Source organism: Maniola hyperantus, chromosome 22, assembly GCF_902806685.2.
Source record: "Maniola hyperantus chromosome 22, iAphHyp1.2, whole genome shotgun sequence".
Taxonomy (NCBI): Eukaryota; Metazoa; Arthropoda; class Insecta; order Lepidoptera; family Nymphalidae; genus Maniola; species Maniola hyperantus.
Genome location: NC_048557.2, coordinates 2893794 through 2914494, shown reverse-complemented (window position 1 = coordinate 2914494; position 20701 = coordinate 2893794). Strand labels below are relative to the sequence as shown.

Genomic DNA, 20701 nt, shown 5'->3' with positions numbered 1-20701 from the left:
CAAGTCCCGAGCTTGCTTCGCTCGCTCTTGATGGTGGGAGCGGGGGGGAGGTATAGATTAGAACCCAGAGCCGTAAAACCAGTTAAAAAAAAGTATCTTGCTAAGTTTACTTTATTGGTCTTTGGTTCCCAGCAAGATTATTATAGATCCCAGAGCCGTAAAACCAGTTTAAAAAAAAAGTATTATAGGTTTATGTTATGGTAATCTTTATATGTGTTCGTAGTTCATACTTTGCAGTTTTGTGTTTCTAAAAATGCTAGGGACCTAATTAATTTCATTTTATTTACATAAATCTGTATAAAATACGCGATTACGTGTCTTGAAATTAAGAAATTACGTAAAGATCAGTGCAAATTAATATCTTTCCAGTGAATATTAACGAAATCTATGTAGTAATCGTGTTTTCTATTTATAATGTTAATCATTTTAAAATTGTATAAATGTCTATAAATACGTGTCTCCGAAACTTGAAATTACAGATATGTAAAGTGCAAATGAACCTCTTTATACTGAATATTACCGCTATACCTATATAGTATAATATTCGTGAATAAATAGTGGTGAACCTTTCTATAGTGGAGCCAATTACTTAGATAAGGCTAGCTTTAAGTTTTACTGTAATATTTTCATCGATAAATGGTTTTTTCAATGCGACCTCATCAAATTTTACTATAGTGATGATGTACCCAGGAGACCCCCCCACTAGGCGGACAAGACGACATCAGACGAGTCGCAGGGAGCCGCTGGATGCAGGCGGCGCAAAGATTGAATTTGACATCAGCTAATGTCAAAACGTGTTGTTTAATTAAAAAGTCGACTATAGGTACTTACTGTACCGATTAAGATCATTATTAAAAGCGTAGTGTTGTTATAATGATGATGATGATTTGTCTCTTAATACAGCAATCCGATTACCTACCTACCTAGCAACAATATACCTAAAACTTTCAAGATTAAAATTATTATAATAACACTCATAAGTCAATACAAAGTTTATTGCCACTCGAATACATTAACATACGATTACCATAAATTTAGATATTTTAAGTATTTTCAATAAAAATTATATGTTTCAGATGATGTGACGTATATTTATACCCGTCCGTGGCAATGACCGGCTGTCGTGCCGGTTCACGGCCGTTTACAAGAATAAAGAAACGACGCGCAATAGCGTCCATGTTCTTCGTCGTTTTACAATTTTCCGCTGCTGCCTTTATCCCAATATTCAATTTTTCCCTCGCCGAACTGCACAGACTTTATTCTTCACCCTGTATTCGAAAATAAATAAACCGTTGTCGGGGCGCAGGGTGCACTCCCACAGAGACGAAAATTAACGCACACACGCCCGCAACAGGGCGCAGAAGAGAGGGCGCTGCGTTCGCCCAGTCTCGCGCCGACCGCCAGTGAGGACGGGTGACTGTTGTTTGTTATAATGCGATAAGAAAATAAACTAGTTTTGCTTCGGAACAACCGACTATTCTGTGCTTGTGGACAAAAACTGTTGTGAACGTGTTCTTTTTATCGGTGCGTATACAAAACAAAGTACAAACGGCTCGGATACATTGTGTTTACACTTCGCCTCCATGGCGGATCGTTCCTTGTTTCCTCCCGTAGGGCCGGCTAGTTAGTGTTAAAGGCGGCACATTTAATATAAAATTCGTTTCTATTTTCAGATAAAACCGTTCTATATGATCGGGAGACATTGACTTGTGGAACAAAGGCTTAGTTTTAAGGTGAACGTACGTTGGAATTCAAACATAAGGTATGTTAATCATGTTTGAACAGTATTTGTTAATACGTTCAACCGCCTCTGTTACTCGCTTTTGTGTGTGTACGTGTGACTAATCGTAATTTTGTAGAGATTTTCGGTTTCCGCGGTGTTCAAGTGGGATAAAAATTAAAATGACGGTTTTTTCCTATTGTAGGTCAGCGACCTCGTTCCGTACGTTGTCATAATCATAACTCATTGTCGGTTAGGATTTTTTGTGCAATCCGCATTACCTGTGGCTTACGTAAGCCGTGTGTGATTAAAAAAATAAAGCGTTAAAGCGTGTAACGAGGGACGTGAATAAATTATATAATTTGGTTAACCTTTGTCGCGTTTGTTTGGTTCTATCAAGCAACATAACGTTGGTATTATACCTACCTACCTGTTGCGCCGCTAACGTGGTCTTCGATTTTTCTTATCGTTATTGTTCTACAACGTTCGATAAGGGCTGAACGGCGCTTTACTCCGCTCTTTGCCTACGCAAAGCCATATTTCATTCAGTAAACAAACCCACCTAGCTAACTAGCAATGAGAAAAATTTTCGTTGTGTAAGTAAGTACCTACTACCTACCTACTGAGTACTGACAGTTAACAGCACCTACCTACATGTGAATATCGAAAAATATCGTTCTCATTCGATTCGGTTGTAACCTACCTACACAATGCCAAAACTAAATTGACAGCTCTAAAAGCTATCATCCTTTTCTGCAGGGAATATTTTACGAAAGTACCTACCTATAACGCTATTTTTAGACATGTCAATAATTAAAAATGGCTTAGTAGGTAGGTACATTCTCTAAACTAAAATGACAGGTCGAAATCTATTGCTGTTCCTTTCATAAATTGTAATGCAACCTGCGGAAAAGGATAGACTTAGATCTTTTAATTTTGTTTAGAGATTTTGTATAACAGAAATTACTTACAATAGGGTATTTGCCTAGGTAGGTACCTATGTCAAAAAAAATTTATTTCTCAGTGATTATTTTATAGAAGGTCTTCCAAAATACGTAAAATCCACGTGTCTTTTGTTAGTTTTTATTGTAATAACCATTTTAAATTATCGATTAAACCAAAAAATCACGGTAAATCATTGTGACGTCACATGCCAGTATTTCATAGATGCTTGCATAGGTACTAAGCGCGTGTTTTGACGTTTGTTAATTTGACTAGGTAGTTGCCAAATACCGGATTGTGTGCACAAACGCCCTTACCACAACACAATCTCTTAAACTAAAATGGCAGGTCTATTGCTATCCCTTACATAAATCTCCCTAAAGTAAAGGATAGCACTAGATTTAAATCTGTCAATTAAGTTGGATTTGTGTACGAATCTAAATATATATTATTTTTTTTGTAAAAAAAATTTATTTCACAATTTTTAGTGGCCCCAATGGTATTAAAATATGCTATGCCTGGTTAAAAATCTACTGTTTACCTACTAAGCTATTACACTGATCGCGAGCAATTTACTCTTATCCGTTGAGGAGTTCCATTAATCGTTTAATCACCAATAGTTTACTTTTAAATGATTTAACATAGTTGTGCATGCAGTGGCGTGCACAGGGTTCAAAGCCACGGTAAGCAGTATTTAGGAAGGTACCTATTTACATTGAGCATTAAGCTATTTCAACTAGGGTAACTATTTCTTAGGTAAGCAGTGCTTTTATGCCTCTATGAGCTGCACGCCACTGTGTGCATGATAGAAAAATCTATGTATTTATTATATTATATACTAATTTTTATGTTATAATCGCTAGTAAACCATTCAATAAAAATACAAAATAAAAAAAATAGTCCAATACCTACCTACCTACCTACTAGATATTGTAATTATAGGTATTATGTTGAATATATTTGTAATCTAGATTCATAAAAGTTACTCGAATCATTAGTGTTACGAAAATGTTGCATGCAATGATGTCAAAAGACAAAAGCCTCCTGAATTGTGTAACGCTAGATAATTTACTTTCAAAGTGCATTAACCACCGCCCGCGGTGTGCCTAGTGCCTACCTAGGTCTACCTATGTCGAAACCCAGAATAGAATTGACGACCTCCCTGGCGCAGTTGTGAGCGCTGTGGTCTTATTAGTGGGAGGTCCCGGGTTCGATTCCTGGCAGGGGTTTGGAATTTTACAATTTCTAAATTTCTGGTCTGGTCTGGTGGGAAGCTTCGGCCGTGGCTAGTTACCACCCTACCGGCAAAGCCGTGTCGCCAAGCGATTTAGCGTTCCGGTACGATGCCGTGTAGAAACCAAAGGGGTATGGGTTTAATAAAAACTGTCATACCCCTTCCAGGTTAGCCCGCTATCATCTTAGACTGCATCATCACTTACCATCAGGTGAGATTGCAGTCAAGGGCTAACTTGTATCTGAATAAAAAAAAAATAAAAAAAATTAAGAATACAATATATTTTTATTCAATTATTAGGGTTCCGTACCTCAAAAGGAAAAACGGAACCCTTATTGATCACTTTGTCTGTCTGTCTGTCCGTCTGTCTGTCGAGAAAACCTACAGGGTACTTCCCGTTGCCCTAGAATCATGAAATTTGGCAGGTAGGTAGATCTTATAGCTGACATTTGGGGAAAAATCTGAAAACCGTGAATTTAGGGTTAGATCACACAAAAAAAATTAAATTGTGGTCATGAACTAATAATTAGTATTTTCAACTTTCGAAGTGAGTGACTATATCAAATGGGGTATTATATGAAAGGTCTTCACCTGTGCATTCTAAAACAGATTTTTGTTTATTTTTATGCATCCATAGTTTTTGCATTATCGTGCAAAATGTCGAAAAAATACGACTGTAGTACGGAACCCTCATTGCGCGAGCCTGCCTCGCACTTGACCGGTTTTTATTATAAGTATTAATTTCTCATTGGAGACTGCTTAGGTTTAAGTGTTTTTATATATACTAAATACTAATTACTAACTATTTATCTAATTGTTACTGTTTCTCTCTACAAAATAAATAAATTAAATTAAATTCAAGTAAACTTTTACCAGTGCATTTGGATCGTCAAATAATTTACCACTGTTTCGGAATCCCGTGCCTACCGACAAGAACCAGCAAGTAACTCGGCGGTTGCTCTTTTCAAGTGTTCTAAATAAATATAATATTTAGAAATAAATATATAAAAGGAAAAGGTGATTGACTGACTGACTGATCTATCAACGCACAGCTCAAACTACTGGACGGATCGGGCTGAAATTTGGCATGCAGATAGCTATTATGACGTAGGCATCCGTTAAGGAAGGATTTTTGAAAATTCAACGTCTAAGGGGGTGAGATATGGGAGTGAATTTGTGTGGTCCACGCGGTCGAAGTCGCGAGCATAAACTAGTAAAATTATAAAATTCCAAACCCCTGCCAGGAATTGAACCCGGGACCTCCTACTAATACGACCACAGTGCTTACCACTGTGCCAGGGAGGTTGTCGACGACGTTAGTTCGTTAAACTCACAATAACACCTTGACATTTCAGAGGGGTGCCCACTGAGTCACCAATCGCATATTTCACGTGTCGGATTTTGAAACGTCAATAAAATTAGCGGAAAATTTTGAAATAGGAAAGCCAACTAAGTTTCCATTCGACGACGGCTCAGGATCAATCGTTTCGTAACGTCTAAGTATCCTTTATCGAAGTGTCTAGTCGGCCGACTGTCGGATGACTAAGACCGTTTGCACATTATAAGACACGATTATTACTAGACAAGAAAAGATTAGTATGGCGCGTGTCTGATCCGACATAGGAAACTAATGATTTTAAGCTTATTTAGTAGTTTAACGACATTTTGTATTGTATATTGAGAGTTGAAGTAAGAGCTGTTATGGTCCCACGACTCATGCAACTCAGTCGAAATATTGGTAATTAAACATCGCCTAATTAATTGTGGTATGAACCTACCCGTTTTATACAATTTAATTATTACAATACGACAGAAAACATCTTGTAATATGTTTGATCTCATATAACGACCAATACGACTGAATTTCTTACATAAGACATCTTCTAAATATATAAAAGGAAAAGGTGACTGACTGACTGACTGATCTATCACCGCACAGCTCAAACTACTGGACGGATCGGGCTGATATTTGGCATGCAGATAGCTATTATGATGTAGGCGTCCGCTAAGAAAGGATTTTTGAAAATTCAACCCCTAAGGGGGTGAAATAGGGGTTTGAAATTTGTGTAGTCCACGCGGACGAAGTCGCGAGCATAAGCTAGTTTCTCATAAGACAATTTTTTTTTTAAATTTTTTAAATTTTATTATTATTTTATTTGTCCGACCACTCGGATTGGTATCCAGCCGACGTTATTTATACGTAGTTAAAATTATCTTTTGTATGTGTATTTACGATAAGCGGAAATGTGGGCTATTTACAGATGGTTATTTATTTAGGACTTATGAAAACAACCGTCTTGATTTTGGGTGTTTGTACATAGGTAGGTAGTTGGGAGAAAATAAGTATGTAGGAAAGTTAAGTAAGTGACCTTTTTAGGGTTCCGTACCTCAAAAGGAAAAACCGGCCAAGTGCGAGTCAGGCTCGCGCAATGTGGGTTCCGTACTCGGTACTACAGTCGTATTTTTTCGACTTTTTGCACGATAATTCAAAAACTATGATGCATAAAAATAAATAAAAATCTGTTTTAGAATGTACAGGTGAAGTACACCTTTCATATGATACCACACTTGGTATAGTCACTCACTTCGAAAGTTGAAAATACTAATTATTAGTTCATGACCACAATTTATTTATTTTTGTGTGATCTAACCCTGAATTCACGGTTTTCAGATTTTTCAGTCAGCTATAAGATCTACCTACCTGCCAAATTTCATGATTCTAGGTCAACGGGAAGTACCCTGTAGGTTTCTTGACAGACAGACAGACAGACAACAAAGTGATCCTATAAGGGTTCCGTTTCCTATAGGGATACAGGGTACTTCCCGTTGACCTAGAATCCTGAAATTAGGCAGGTAAGTAGGTCTATAGCTGACATTTGGGAAAATATCTGAAAACCGTGAATTTGTGGTTACATCACACAAAAAAATTAAATTGTGGTCATTATTATTATTATTATATAATTAGAACGGCCATAAAGCCCAATTACACTAATTAAACTACGAGTACTAACTAACATAAATATACTTACAAAAAATTGTTGAAATTACAATTATTAATAATAAAGTCATTAGTCATCTAATAATAAGTATTTCCAATTTTCGAAGTAAGATAGCTATAATATCAAGTGGGGTGTCATATGAAAGGTCTTCACTTGTACATTCTAAAACAGATTTTTATTTATTTTTATGCATCATAGTTTTTGAATTATCGTGCGAAATGTTGAAAAAATACCACTGAATTACGGAACCCTTGGTGCGCGAACCTGTTTCGCACTTGACCGGTTTTTAAATATAATATACCTACATGGAGATATCAACAAGATTATGAAAGCTCTAGCAACCGTTGCATATGACTACGTTAGTCAGTTTACGCAATCGCTTATTACTAATGTTAAATTGTATCATAATGTAATCAGCTCCATTGTTTCCTATGTGCTAGTGTTTGCACCTTTCTTTGCTCGTTTCAGATAATATCTTGAACTAGTTATGCACATAATGGTATTATTTCTGATGGAAAGAGTATTCGCATGGTTTTCTCGCAATATTGTATTCACTAGGCCATATATTATTATAAATGCGAAAGTGTGTTTGTTTGTTGGTTTGCCCTTTAATCACATCGCAACGGATTGACGTGATTTTATGCATGGGTATAGTTAGACACAGATAAGTGAATGTTATCTATGGTTAGCAGTGGCGTGCAGGTCATAGAGGCATAAATGCACTGCTTACCCCAGTTGTAATAGCTTAATGCTTATTTTTCATTATGGCCTGCCAGTAAACAGGTTCCTACCTAACTAATGCCTACCTTGGTCTCAAACCCTGTGCACGCCACTGATGGTTAGAGACCTGGAGAGTGACATAAGCTATACATATTAGATAATCGCGGTAGACAAAGGAAGACAGCGCCATCTAGTATGGATTTTTGTAACAAACCTATAAAAAAGTACCTATAAAATAGGCATGACTCCAGAAGTACCAAAAAAAAAAAGTTAGTAGTTGCTGGAGGGTGGGTACTGGGTAGGTAGGTACTAGGTATTCATTCCAAATTCTAACTTTACCTGCATTCCCAAAAAACGAAAATCAAAATCTCGCAAGCGAATACATCAACGAATCCATTCGGTCTCGAAAAAGGCAAAAAAAAAGTCTCACTATTGAAATCTACATGGAATTTCGACTTCCATTCGCTCGCTCATTCACTGTCACACGGTCTGGCTTTGATCACGGCAAATTCTATCAAATTCGGTACGGATTTGTACCTTTTTTTGGTCCGGACCGATTATTGTGTGGACGTGCCTTTATGGCTCCAGTGGAGATTATGTTGACATTTTTAAAAGGCTTAATGGAATATTTTAAATGACAATTAGGTAGCTTGGCGGGGTTTTGGGGGTTTTGTATGAAATAATAAGGATGGAGAGAAAAAATAAGTGATCTAAGTGATTTAAAGGCAAATAAATGCATACTATACCAAATCTACACAACCCAACGTGTACCTACACCGATAGAGTTCGCACATCTCGAAAACGTTGTAATCTATACTAATATTATAAATGTGACAGTGTGTCTGTCTGCCTGCTAGCTTTTCACGGCTCAACCGTTCAACCGATTTTGACGAAATTTGGTACAGAGGTAGCTTGCATCCCAGGGAAGGACATATCACATAGGCTACTTTTTATCCCTGAAAATTGAAGAATTCCCACAGGATTTTTAAATACCTAAATCCACGCGTCGCGTACGAAGTCGCGGGCATCAGCTAGTATTTAATATTGCGAGTGTCGATGTCGGTAGGTGACGCTAGAGTAAGTTGTAGCTAAACTTATTAGGTTCAAGTAGGTACATCTTAAAATTCTCACTCTGAGAGGAGACCCGTGCTCTGTAGTGAGCCGGCGATGGGTTGATCATGATGATGATGATGATGACATGTTAAAATAGAATAGTAGGACAAAAAGTAGTAGGAGGAGGTGCTTGCATCCTGGTAACGGACATACCGTATCCAGGATTGAAAGCACCTCCTCCTTTTGACGACCTCCCTGGCGCAGTGGTAAGCTGTATTGTCTTATTAGTGGGAGGTCGATTCCCGGCAGAGGTTTGGAATTTTATAATTTCAAAATTTCTGGTCTGGTCTGGTGATAGGCTCCGGCCGTGGCCAGCTACCACCCTACCGGCAAGATCGTGCCGCCGAGCGATTTAGCGTTTTAGCGTAGAAATAAAAGAAAGAAAAGACGTTTATTTAGTAAACTGTACGATGCCGTGTAGAAACCAAAGGGATGTGGGTTTAATAAACATCGCCATACCCCTTCTAGGTTAGACCGCTTCCATCTTAGACTGCATCATCACATCATACCATACCATCATACCACCAGGTGAGATTGCAGTCAAGAGCTAACTTGTATCTGAATTAAAAAATCAGAAATAGTTTATACTTCGTCAAAATCGGTTAAACGGATAGGCCGTGAAAAGCTAGCAGACAGACACACTTTAGCATTTAAAAACAATATTAGTATGGAGATAATCGTAATATCTGCCAAAAGGTCAAAGCAGTTCTACTTCAACGCGATAGGTTACACGTACGAACTAATGCCTTTTTTTCTAGAAATAACGTAGACCGTAGACACTTACGTGTCTAGTTGGTGAAAAGGCAAACAAAAATATAATAAATTCTCGTCAAATCGGTTAAACGGATGAGCCGTGACAAGCTACCAGACGGACAGACAGACACTCTTTCGCATTAATAATATTAGTATGGATTTAATCGTAATATTTGGCAAAAGGTCAAAGCAGTTCTACTTCAACGCGATAGGTTACACGTACGTACTAATGCTTTTTTTTTTCTAGAAATTACGTAGACAGTAGGCACGTAACATACAGTTGGTGAAAAGGCAAACAAAAACATAATAAATTATTGGAATTTTAAGGTCGTGTGGTGTCAACTGTCAAAGTGACATTGACCTTCTGGCGTAGACACAACTGTTGGAGCGAAATTGAATGTAATTTTAGATTAATGTACTTTAAAAAATTCGGCCAAGCGCGAGTCAGACTCGCGCACCGGGAGCTCCGTTTTTAACCGACTTCCAAAAAGGAGGTGGTTCTCAATTCAGCCCGTTTTTTTTTTTCGACTTTTTTATGTATGTACATAAATTTTTTCCAGGCTTCTGGACCGATTTGCAAAATTTTTTTTTTAATCAACAGAGGAGGTTAAGGTCGTGGTCCCACTTTAATTTCTGGATCCAACTCCTCAATCCTGTTGCTGCAGGGCATCTAGCATTTTTACTAAATCACAAACTATTTAGTATAAAAATAAATAAAAATCTATTTTAGAATTAACAGGTAAAGCCCTTTCATATAGTACCTATCCCACTTGGTATTGTAATCTTATTTTGAAAGTTGAAAATACTAATAATTATTTATTCACTAAAGGATGCCCGCGACTTCGTCCATGTGGATTTAGGTTATTAAAAATCCCGTGGGAACTTTTTGATTTTCCGGGAATAAAAGTAGCCTATGTCCATCCCCGGGATGTAAGCTAACCCTGTACCAAATTTCATAAAACTCGGTTGAACTGTTGGGCCGTGAAAAGCTAGCAAACAGACAGACACTTTCGCATTTATATCTTATATTAGTATGGATGAACACATTTTCTGATGTAACCCACAAATTCGCGGTTTTGGTATTTTCAGTTTTATTAACAATGGGCTGAGATGCTTTTCATAAAACAATCCAAGACCCTATTAATCTAAGCATGTCGGATGAAAACGCGGGTATCATACAGTTAAATCTAAATATATAAAAGGAAAAGGTGACTGACTGACTGACTGATTGATCTATCAACGCACAGCTTAAACTACTTACCTACAAGACGGATCAGGCTGAAATTTGGCGTGCAGGTAGCTATTATGACGTAGGCATCCGCTAAGAAAGGATTTTTGAAAATTCAACCCCTGCGGTTGAAATAGGGGTTTCAAATTTGTGTAGTACACGCGGACGAAGTTGCGATTATAAGCTAGTACAACATAGTGTTTTAAGTACGTAGCGACTTACTTTATCTACTGGTTCGATTATAACGCCAGCTTGGAGGTCTACTTAGATAACGCGGCTTCCTTTTCTGCCTCGCGCGTAAAAAGTACACCGAGTTAAATGGAATTACTTGTCTACCTAAGCATATATAGTACGCGGCAGAAAGTAATATACATCGGCCTTTAGAATGACATTTCGGCTTTGTATAGCACAGATATGTTCAGATTTGCAACTAGCGTGGCCCCCTCAGTCCCTCTCGCTCAAGCAGATTTCCTTTCCTTCTCCACTTCACGTTGTTTGCCAAATACTCACGTACAAATACATTTTAGCAAACAAAAAAAGTGGCCACGGTGATAAGGACAAAACATAATCATTTTGTCACGTTCTAATAAGAGCTAAAATGCATTTAGCTATCTCGCTCTAACAGTAAGTGTCACAATAGGGCTACTTCTAATAGTTCTTGTTCTGAGTTGTATAGCGTAGTCTCTGTCACTCATACCTATATGACGTTTTGTCGGTCTCAACGACAGGGACAACGCCCTACAAATCTGCTATCTCCTACTAAACTTTAGTACCTAAACAAAAATCTACGCCTCACATATCAGTCATGAACATACGCTAGCATTTTTATATAAGGCTTAAAATATAAGCCCATTTCAATATTAAAACCCACTTGTAAACCCACGGGCTTAGGTAATGGTATTAACATATTGGGCAAGGTCAGTCACTGGACAGCTGGCATCGCGCCCGACTCCGGCATCGAATGCACGTCCTTTATTACTCACTGACTGATCCAGACCTTATTTTGTTATAATAGAGTTCAATTTTCAATCAGGACACTAGTTTTACTTCCTTTGTAGAAGACAATGTAAATTAAACTGTATTATTTCCTGTAGTAGAGTTGTTTTTTCAATAGCAAAGTCAATTTGGTGTATGTGGAGCGATTGTGATCCGTCTGTCGGGATCGGAATCGAAATTGTCAAGTTTGTCACTTTGTTGGTTTATAGTTGGATTAACCTGTCTTGGTACTTAATTTAATAAATTCTTGAAAGCCTATTTAAAAGGTTTTCGTGGCCGGTTCATTTTATGGAATTTTGGTTTGGTAATTTTATTGAGAAACCTTTTAAATATTGACTGCCAGGATCCAAATGAATAATTTAATCGCTCTCAAAATCCGTTGACATGGTGCTCACTCAATCTGAATCCAAAAGTCCCATTCCAATAATATAATGTTTTCCACGTAATTCTATCTCTAAATAAAAAATATGGCGCCCGCAAGCCGAGACGGCTGGATTTTTTTATCTAACTGTCTATAAAAGTAGTTTAATATTTTTTAGACTTGTAAACGTGGGTGCTAACTTGTAATTATAGTTAAGTACCTAAATAAAGGTCTGGCTAGACGTAACACGTGACGGCATTGTAACCAACGCGTCTTCTAGAAGCTGTAATTTCAAGCCTACAAGAAATTGTAATACCTAATTTAGTTTTCTTTAGCTGACTTCAAAGATTTACAGATCGCAAAAACTCACTCGCAGAAACTCGTAAGCGACATGATTTGCCTTTAGACCTTGTGGAGTTAGGTTTTCACTCGTATCATGGTTTCATTGTCAATTAGCAGTAATAAGAACCATAGGACTGTATGGGCCGCGTATCGTATAGTGTGCCTCATACATAGTTTCTTTTTTCTATTAATTTTTAAAGTGGCAAACACCCTTTTACCTTTACCTAGAAAAAAATTAATAACTCGAAAACGATATACTTTTCTTCTTCTTCTCTTAATATATGGCTTTTTCCAGTGCCATGTCAGCACAATGCACTTTGCCAGTCTCAAGTAGCTTGAAGGAGACACAGAGGAGATTGGCCGGTAAAAATGTAAATTTTTGAGGTTATTTTCTAACCTAACACAAGACAATCACGATATACTTTTGCATAAGCACTTTAGGGGTCGTTTGATAGCTAATGTCCTGTAATATAACCCCTTATGACGTTTTGTCGGTCTCAACGACATGACAGAGACAGTGCTCTACTTTGCTATCTCCTACTAAAGGTCGATGTACATTACTTTCGGCCGCGTACTGTAAATATATCCATGCAAAAATCGCGAACGGAACTGTGAGCGGCCCACTGCCGCCGCGCGTTAGCTTTATCCAAGTCTTTATGCATTAGACCAACCGTATAATTGTAAGTTTTACCCACGCGTTTCTTTGTACCATTATGTCACATTATGGTACGCCGGCAACCTGTAATTTTACGCAACCACCCACCCCGGTCTATTCCCGGCGGTTTGACCACATCCTCGGCCTTTCACAAATGGCTCTGGCCTAATTATAGGTAATCTTTCAATTAACGTAGTCACTACGTTCGTCTAAATATATAAAAGGAAAGGGTGACTGACTGACTGACTGACTGATCTATCAACGCACAGCTCAAACTACTGGACGGATCGGGCTGAAATTTGACATGCAGATAGCTGTTATGACGTAGGCATCCGCTAAGAAAGGATTTTTGCAAATTCAACCCCTAAGGGGGTGAAATAGGGATTTGAAATTTGTGTAGTCCACGCGGATGAAGTCGCGGGCATAAGCTAGTTTTAAATAAATGTCGCTTATATATATATATATTTTGTTTTAATTACCAACATAAAGAATGTTTCTCTTATACTTAATATAATTTATCTTATACTAGCTGCCCCGGCAAACTTCGTACCGCCTAACAGTCGATTTTTTTTCAGGATTTTTTAAAATTTTCTCTCTCTGTAAGAACTATCCTCGTACTTCAAGGAATATTATAAAAAAAGAATTAGCGAAATCGGTTCAGCTGTTCTCGAGATTTGCGATCAGCTACACAGCGATTTTTAATATAATATAGAGAAGACCAGCTTTTTACCGCAACTTCATCCACGTGGTATAATTTATAGCATACTAGCTGATGCCCGCGACTTCGTACGCGTGGATTTAGGTTTTTAAAAATCCCGTGAGAACTCTTTGATTTCCCGGGGTAAAAAGTAGCCTATGTCACTCTCCAGGTCTTTAACTATACCCATGAAAAAAATCACGTCGATCCGTTGCTCCGTGATTGAAGGACGAACCAACAAACTGATTTTATTTTTATTTTGTTTATTAGAAAGTAATCAACAGCGTAAATACATAATTATTATTTAAATTTAAATCTAATTATAACAGAAGGCCAAAAGAGAGTACTTAAAATTATAATTAAAACTATTTTTAACAGAATAGATTTAGAATAAATGTAGGTATATACAATAATAAATTACAACAGTGTGTGCTTTTGTGTGTGTGAGTAGTATGATAATATGGGTAGTGATATAATATTCATCATGATCATTATCAGCGATAGACGTCCACTGGTGGACATAGGTCTCTTGTAGAGTAATCCACAGTCCACGCGCCACGGTCCACGTGCATCCGAATCGGAAGGCTACTTTAACAAAATGATCGTCTATCGGTTGATGATGATGATGATGATGATGATGATGATGATGATGATGATGATGATGATGATAGCAAGATGTCTCGAAGTTAAGAATGAAACTAGAAAAACGCCATCTTGATCGTTATTCCAAGCCTAGTTTCCATGTCGTTTATAAAAAGAGTGGGCACCAAGCGTAACTTCATTAATATGATACACAGCTATCAGCTAGTGAGGAATGGCCGACATGGGAAACGACGCCATTATACCATTTCCTTTACTTTAACCCTTCTTTTCTATATGGTTGTACCTACTATTTACAAGCCAATTTACTTTATCATCATCATCATTGTCAATCGATACACGTTCATTGCTGAAAATAGGTTTCTTGTAAAGACTTCCACACGCCTGTTTCTTTACTTTTGTCAATCTATTGTCTATACCTACATAAGTATAAATTGGCAAAAAAAATTAGGGCCGAAACTGAGCGATATCGATAGATAGGGGTGATATTTTAGTGGTTAAACGTCGGTCTCCCAATCGGCGGGGTGTGGTGTTCGATCCCGGGCACGCACGTCAATCGATTCGTTGTTATGTTTCGTGTAACATAGGCTACATTTTATGGGGGCAAATGAATCAGATTTTTTTTGAATGGGATGTGAAATAAAATAGGATAAAATTCTAAGTTTTACAATAAGTATAATGAATATATGTATGTAGTACAATATTGACAGAAAAACAATGTTACCATATATTTTCAGCGTTTATTAAGAAGAGAAGTCGGTTTTAGTTTTGAACTTTATCATGTGTTTTGACCGACTTCAAAAAAGAAGGAGGTTCTCAATTCGCCGGAATCTGATTTTTTTATATCGTGTATTTAGTTTGTATGATGGCAATCTTAGACCTACGCGCCTCTAGTGAGTCTAGCGAGATCTTACGTAAACAAACAACTTTTACATAAAGGTATTGGATTGGGTACGTCTACTGAAAAATCACGCTCGTTAAACCGATTCAAAAAGCTCAAAAGGCTTAAGCGTACTTCGTTATCCGTCTGTGTCATGGTCAATTTACTGCAGAGCCATTAAGGGTTGGATGAAGATGGCCAAAGGATTCCCAAGTCAAGTGGTGTTACATGCGGGAGGCATTTCAGGAGTGCCTTCACATTTTTAAACGGGCTTTGGGAATAAGATGTTCCGAGCAGGTATTAGGGATTGTACGTTTATTCTATTGTGATCTATGACTGACTATTGGCCTTAAACTTTCTGATTCTGAGACAAGGCTTTTTAGACTACACGGATAAAAATATATGGGTTGTAATGATGATGATGACGAAATAATATTTATTTAGCGATTGAAAAGATCTTTAATTTTATGTATTAAAGAATCGCCAAGGTCGTAGCCAAGAATTTTAGTTCGGGGCCTGAGCTGGACCCTAGAGTCTAGACAATAAAGGCAATTAGGGTTTAGGAACTTTTAAATTCTTTTACTTACTGAGGACGGATTTTTTTTCCCGTAGTTACCTAAAATTGTGAGCTTGACGGGATTACTGGCCATACCTATTATTATCAGTATTTTTTTTCTTTTCAAGGCCCAATATAAATAAATAAATAAATAATTAAATAAAAGTTTATTCAGCTCACAAAACAAGAAAAGACAAAAAAAGCAAAACATACAAACCAAATGTTACAAATTAAAAAATTAAAACTAGGTAAAACTTAAAACTACGAGCTATATATATAAATTAAGTAAATTCCAAAGAGGTGCGCGAAATTTTTTGATGCGATTAAGTAGGTATCGCAATTTCTAGAGATGTTCTTGCGATTTTTAACTTGATTGTTACGTATTGTACTTGTTTTTAGTACTTATTTTTTTTGCAGAATTTCTAACTCGGTACATGACTTTTATTTTAATCAGTACCCTTATTAGTTATTATAAATGCGAAAGTGTGTTTGTTTGTTGGTTTGTCCTTCAATCACGTCGCAACGGTGCAACGGATTGACGTGATATTTTTTTTTTTCATGAGTACAGATAAAGACCTGGAGAGTGACAGGCTACTTTTTATCCCAGAAAATCATGCCTGATGATATCAAGATGATGCCCGCGACTTCGTCCGCGTGGATTTAGGTTTTCAAAAATCCCGTAGAAACTCTTTGATTTCCCGGGATAAAAAGCCTTTGTCCTTCCCTGGGATGCAAGCTATCTCTGTACTAAATTTCATCAAAATCGGTTGAACGGATGGGCCGTGAAAGACTAGCAGACAGACAGACAGACACACTTTCGCATTTATAATATTAGTATGTATATTTCTCAGGCCATATAATTATTGGTCGGCCCTTATCCTTTGTTTAGAACCCAAAGAGCGTAACGACACGCAAGTATGAAAGGCACCATTCACGTTAACCATTCTATTATAATTTATTACAATTGAAAGAGACAAATTGGACTTAAAATCATGTTTCTCATGCTAAGTTTGCATTATTTGTACCTACAGTTGTTTTAGGTAAGAATAAAAAATAATGCGTTGATGATGTTTCTTCTTCTCAATCGTTCACTCTTGACAGAGTGGTCGTGGCTACGAATTTTTCACACTGCTCGTGCGATCTCCCTTTAGCGACTTCTGTTGGTGGCATTATGAGACAGGCGTGTTTGTTGCAGAGCGGATTAAGTCCGTCCACCTAGTTGGGGAACGCCCACGTGGGCGTGTGCCCTCCTCTCGACCTTGTACCACAAGGTGTTCGATGGTACCACTCTTCCTTGTAATGTGCCCAAAGAACTTGAGGATTCCCAATTGTACTAGTGACGAAAGCCTTTGATTTATTGCGTTGATGATGTACACGCGTTCAATTGACGCCTGACGTCCTGTAGTCGTCACGCTTCGTGTCTACCCAGGCCTTTTTTCCCTTTATCCGTATCAGTTGTTACACAACGGCCTCAACATGAATGCGTCGTTGCCGCATTCTCGGCTGTGCCCCATTTAAACTCATTAAGTACTCGCGTGAGTCACAAGGCGAGTAGAGTTGTATGTTGACAGCTACAGTGTGACGACCGCAATCACCCCTGATTGGCCGACACACTCACAGCTCATTATTGGCTGAAATGCATTGTTCAAAGTCAAAGTCATACTTCGACTTTGAACAATGCATTCCTGACTTCTGTACCCCTACTCTATCAGTTGTTACAACTCGACATGATTGCGTCGTTGCCGCATTCTCGGCTGTGCCCCGTTTAAACGCATTTACTACTTGCCTGAGTCACTACTCGCAAGGCGAGTGGAATTAGTCACACTTAAAGTTCTTTGTGCGACGTCGCGTCGTGGATTCGTCATGACGATAGTATTTACCCTGGAGTTAGGGTTGCCAAACGTATTCTAAAATAGAGTATTGTACTCTATATCATATAGGTGTACTGTATCTATAACACTAATAGAGTATGCTAATATACTCTTTTTTACACACTAGTGCCAGTCATGTAAAATTATGGAAACCCATTATCATAACCAAAAAAATCGATTACCTACTATTAATATGTTGGTAGCCCCAATTCTCCAACTACATTCGGACGTTTCCGAATGCAACCAGTACAAACAAATGTCATGATGTCAATGTCACGTCGCAAGTTGTTTTGAGATATTCAAAATTTAACTGTACAACAGCTCTCACCGAACAATCTCCTTCGTGCCTTCTCCATAAACGTGACACTGGCGAAACACTCTGTGCCCAGCTGGAACACTTAAAAGCCAATAATTGGGAATTGAATTGAATTGAGAAGTGTTATGAGATTACGTTAACACGAATTTTTCATTGTCATACAATGGAGTCATACAATTCTTTTAAAAATCGTGAAAAGTTGTTATGTTGCGCACAAAGCGCAAAACATACCTTTTTAAAAATGTTAAATAAATGATACTCTTTTTTGGAAGTCCGTTCTCTTTATTTTCCTCCTTTGTAATCATAATATACTCTATTTCTTCTAATAAAAGTTGGCAACCCTACCAGGACTGGACGCCTCTTAAGATGCCATGTTGAAATTGTTTTACATTTGTAAATGGATCGAGATGGGCAGACTAGGTCTGAATGTATTTAATATTTTAATTCATTAGTCTTGCTCTTAGCACTAGAAATAAAACTATGCCTCTCAAATCACAAGAATATCGACAAGATCACTTAGTAACATCCATATTTAACTATACCTACCTATAAGTCTCGCAAATTGGTATTGCGCCGGAACCATGTCTCATTAACATCGAAATGACGTGATTTTGACGTCAGCTGAAATAAAATATACCATCAGCTCGAAACTTCAGTCTAGTGCTGACGTCACTAAAATGGCGGCCACACGCATTAGCAATTTGCGGGACTTTCCCACAAAAAACGAATACTTAAATACAATCTGTTTTTTAACTTTATATTTCTTCTTTCATAAATTATTATGACATGATTGTGATATTTATTTTTAATAAATCAATATTAGCAACTCTCCATAGTGGAACTCAGTTAAGTCAGTATGACCGTTGAGAATCAATTCATTTAACCGAATGCCAGCGTAATGAGTAACCAGATCAGTGACGAAAGATAAAACCAGATGCCATAGCAGCTGCCTGACAGACAGTAGTTGGTATACGGGCGCTACTCCGATTACGGATTGTTCCACTGTAGTTACATATACCTATGTACCAACTGTGTGCGTAAATATTTATCATCTGTTGATAGTCTCGTGGTTGAGACGTCAGCCAAGCGGTCCTAGCGGGCAAGCACCTCTAATTTTTCGGACTTATGGTCGTTAATATTACTTATGTACTTTAACGGTGAATGAAAACATCGTGACATGTATGCCAGATATTTCTCCATTAATCTGCACTGGGCCAGCATGGTAGACTATGGTCAAATCCTTCTTATTCTGAGAGGAGACCCGTGTTCTGTAGTGAGCCGGCGATGGACTATGTTGGTGATGAATAACACTACCATAGCCTAAATAACAGTAGAACTCAGATAAGTCAGTATGACCATTGAGAATCAATTCATTTACCCGAATGCCAGCGCGCGTAATGAGTAACCAGATCAGTGACGAAAGATAAAACCAGATGCCATAGCAGCTGTCTGACAGACAGTAGTTGGTATACGGGCGCTTCTCCGATTACGGATTGTTCCACTGTAGGTACCTACTATCTATACGTACTGTGTACGTAAATATTTACGTTAACAAACGATATAAACACGGTTTTTATTTGCCTTCTATTTTTAGGCTTCCTCTAATTGATAAAAGTGTAAACAAGATCAATTTTAATTAAGTTTTTATCATCATCACGATCAACCCATGACCGGCTCGCTGCAGAGCAGTGGTCTCCTCTCAGAATGAGAAGAGTCTGGGTATAGTCTACCACGCTGGCCAAGTGCGGATTGGCAGACTTCACACACCTTTGAGAACATTATGGAGAACTCTCAGGCATGCAGATTTCCTCGCAATGTTTTCCTTCACCGTTAAAGCAAGTCTATGTCTAGGCCATTAACTAGGGCCTAGATAGCCCAAGTTGATGCACTAAACATACTTAAAAGAGGTATTAAACTTAGTATAAAAATAAGATCAAATGTAAAGCTAATCGTGTGAATAAAATTAATACTCCTACGTACAGTAAATGAGAACGAAACAGATAATTTTATAAATGCGTTAAAGGCAGGTCAAAGGTCACTTGTCTGCAGGGTTACCAACCTTCGACCTTGCGGTATAAGTTTCCGACCTTGTGGTATAAGTTGCCGACCTAAGATTGCCGACTGAAATTGGATGTATGTTCGGAATCATAAATTAACTAAGACATTACTTAATGGACTGAGCCTAGAGAATGTATTTGTGAATTCATGCACGCATGTGTGTGCGTGACAGTGTTCAGAATTTAAACCTCATTATTTTTAAAATGTAATTTTTTCGGGCACCTGACTAAAGAATGACCTTTAGTCATTAACTTATATATTACTTCGTAAGGATACATACTTGCAAACCACTTTTTAAGAAGCTTAACTTGTTAACTCTGCCATGTTTATATTTATTTGATATTTGTGTCTTTATTAAGAAGCATAATAATCTTTTTACTAAAGCGTATGATGTTTGCTCTTATCCTACAAGAAATCCCAATAGATTAGTTTTTAATTGTGTCTCTAGAACGGCCTTGTTTATGAAAAATTTCACTGGAATGTGCACTAAAGTATTCAATAAATTGCCAAATCACATCAAGTCCTTACCACTGGGACCATTTAAATACAAATAAATGTTTTGATTTGATTTGGACAGGGCTATTGAACAAACAAAGTGGCACCAACTCAGTGGTGCTTTAGCACTAATGCAACCTCAGTGACGTCTGGATTTTAAACGGG

The 20701-nt window shown here is 37.7% G+C and overlaps 1 protein-coding gene across 8 annotated transcripts in view; it reads left to right on the top strand.

Annotated features, from left to right (window-relative positions):
* brat (brain tumor) overlaps window positions 1-20701 on the top strand; it is a 545260-nt gene that overhangs the window by 297613 nt on the left and 226946 nt on the right. For 4 of the 8 annotated variants that reach the window (XM_034980532.2, XM_069506197.1, XM_034980533.2 and 1 more), the window contains exons 1-2: window positions 1390-1524; window positions 1674-1762. The exons of 2 other annotated variants lie outside the window; for them this stretch is intronic. The gene's annotated coding sequence lies outside the window, so the exon portion shown is untranslated. Of the gene's footprint in view, window positions 1-1389; window positions 1525-1673; window positions 1763-20701 lie in introns of those variants that run through there. 2 more of the 8 variants (XM_069506196.1, XM_069506199.1) reach the window with 2 other exon arrangements.